Source organism: Phaethon lepturus, unplaced genomic scaffold (genome assembly GCF_000687285.1).
Source record: "Phaethon lepturus isolate BGI_N335 unplaced genomic scaffold, ASM68728v1 scaffold20123, whole genome shotgun sequence".
NCBI lineage: Eukaryota > Metazoa > Chordata > Aves > Phaethontiformes > Phaethontidae > Phaethon > Phaethon lepturus.
In genome coordinates, this window is record NW_010527466.1 from 2,438 (window position 1) to 4,988 (window position 2,551).

Consider the following 2,551-nt stretch of genomic DNA (forward strand, 5'->3'; position numbering starts at 1 on the left):
GGTCAGGCATTGGAACAGGCTGCCCAGGGAGGTGGTGGAGTCACCATCTCTGGAAGTGTTCAAAAAACGTGTGGATGTGGCACTTCAAGACATGGTGGCGCTGGATTGGTTGGACTTGATGATCTTGAAGGTCCTTTCCAACCTTAGTGATTCTGTGATAGCAAAGCCCATGAACCTCCCCCCAGGTCTCGATCCATCTCATGGCTTTTGGTCCCACAGCGATATGAACGGGACCCATGGCTGTATTTGATGGGTGTCTATCAACACTGCTGAGGGCCAGCCCGGAGAGCAAAAGCCCACTGGGACCCTTGGGCCCATCTGAGCTGGGTACTAACTCCAGATCTCTAGAAATTAACAGGATGCAATTTATTAGCCTAAAGCCTTAAGCCGTTTGCCTGGCCCCCATCCCGCATCCACGGGGCTCAGGCGGAAGTTTAGGGGTTTGGGGGGAGCCGGAGCTACACAAAAGCAAGCGTTGATGCCCGAGCGCCCGCCCTTCCCGCAGAGGAAAGGTAAACCTCTGGCCCTTGCCCGCGCGGTGCGAGAACAACGTGGATCAGTGCAAAAAGGAGGAAAAAACCATCTTCAGCAACATGGAACAGGCCCCGCTCGAGGGCCTGCGTTGCCCCCCAGTTTAATTAGCTCCTCAACGATGCAGAGCCAGCTTCCCCAAGGAGCCTGAAGATGTATTTTTAGGTGCAAGCGTTCCAAAAACCAGAAGCGTCCCCGCAGGAAGCTGAAAACAGCCATCGAGGAGCCACGTGCGGGTCGCACTGTGGATGCACCAGCCGAAAGCACAACCTGCACCCAGCCCAAGCGCAGGGGAGACCAATACATGCTCCCTTCGAGCGGGGACCTCAGGACCTTCCCAAATATATGCTTGCAAAACCAAAATAAAATAGCAAAAACGATCAGTCTTTTGTACAGATCTGGGTCACATCCCACCAGATCCACCCCAGAAGGGCCACGGTTTCTCCCGGACGTCTGCTGAAGCGGGGCTGAAGTGCCGCAACACCGCATGCCGGCGCTGACCCGCGGCAGGCAGGAGCTGCCCGGCAAAGGCTGGGGGTGGCAGGACATCCCTCATCCCTGTGAATGGTGGAGAGCGGCTTAAGGAGGAAAACGCTGATGGCTGGAGGGTTCAGGTTGTTTAGAAAAAGCTGTTACAAATCGTCATTGCAGGTGTTTCAGAAAGAAGGTGTCTTCTTTTCTTTCCTAGAAAGGACATCAGACATGAAGGAAAAAAATAAACATAACTTTTTTCTTCCTCTTCCAACAGAAGAGGAGGAATTCAATTTTTTGAAGGGTTGGGGGTGGTTTAGATGTTTTGGCAGAGTCATTTTTCACTTATTTGTTTTCAGTTGACTTTTCATTAAAAGAGAGCCGCATCGTGGAGTAAAAAACACACAGGTGAGTTCTTTGGTCCTGACTCCAATTTTGTTTTCTTCTTGGTTTAGAGAAGACAGAGTTTTGGGGGAAAAAAAAGAATTCCATCAGCCTGGAACGACTGCTTTCCCAGCTGCTGAGACCAGGGATGCCTGCGACACCTGCCCCTCACGAGGGTTTTGTCACTGGCTCGGCAACACGGGCTTGGCTCGGGGGAACGAGGAGAAGTGGGCGTTGGACGGGGACACACCACGAGTGAGCTCCGCCAGCAATAGCCAAGCAAGTCTTGGTGTCCCCACGGGTTGTTCCTGTGCTCCCGGTCTCTCACATGGGAAAGTCCTCCAGGCCCTTGCTGACCCGTATGCTTCGGTGGAGTCTTGCAGGGAACATCCCGATGAAGTTCCAGCTGGCTGAGGCCACCCCTCGTCTCTAGTCCTGCCCCTGCAACAGGCAGAGCTCTCTGCAAAACCAGCACGATTCGTACCGTCAGGAAGATGGTCCAGCCTTATTTTAACCAAGTCTGGGAGGGAGAAGATGTCCTCCATGATGAGGGGGGGAAAAAAAAAACCCCACAAAACCCCCCCCCACAACCAAAAGACCCCACTCACTGAGGGCGCTTGGCTAACCCTCCCCCCCAAGGAGCACCCCTCGCCCGTTGCTCCCGCCGGGACACGGCAGCAGCGGGGCCCAGCCAGGGCTGAGGTGGGATCCACGGAGGTTCATCAGGGCAAGTGAGGTCTCCACACGGAGGTGAAAGACCACCGCTGCTTTTCCAGCCCTCGAGCGACCTCCGTTTCAGCCCGAAGCTTTTGGAGAATTCGCATCCTGTAGTGTTACCAGAAGCTCCTTCTCCCCAGGACTTTCCCTCTCCAGCCAGGGCACAGGCCTGCTCCGGACCCACGGAGAAGAGTTTGCCGGACGACTATGTTTAACCAAACAATTCTGAGTACATCGAGGGCTCCAAGCAACGAAGGGAAGCTCCTGCCTGATGTCCACCCCTACCCTGGGGTTGGATTGCCTCCTTACTCAGCGTCCCGGTTAAGTTTAGCCATGATATTGAAGCCAACACCACAGGCAGAAACGGCATTTTTCACCTTCCGGGTGCTCCCTCAGGAACTCCCACCCGGCCAGCAGCAGCTCTCCCCCTCCCAGCTTCCACCACGAC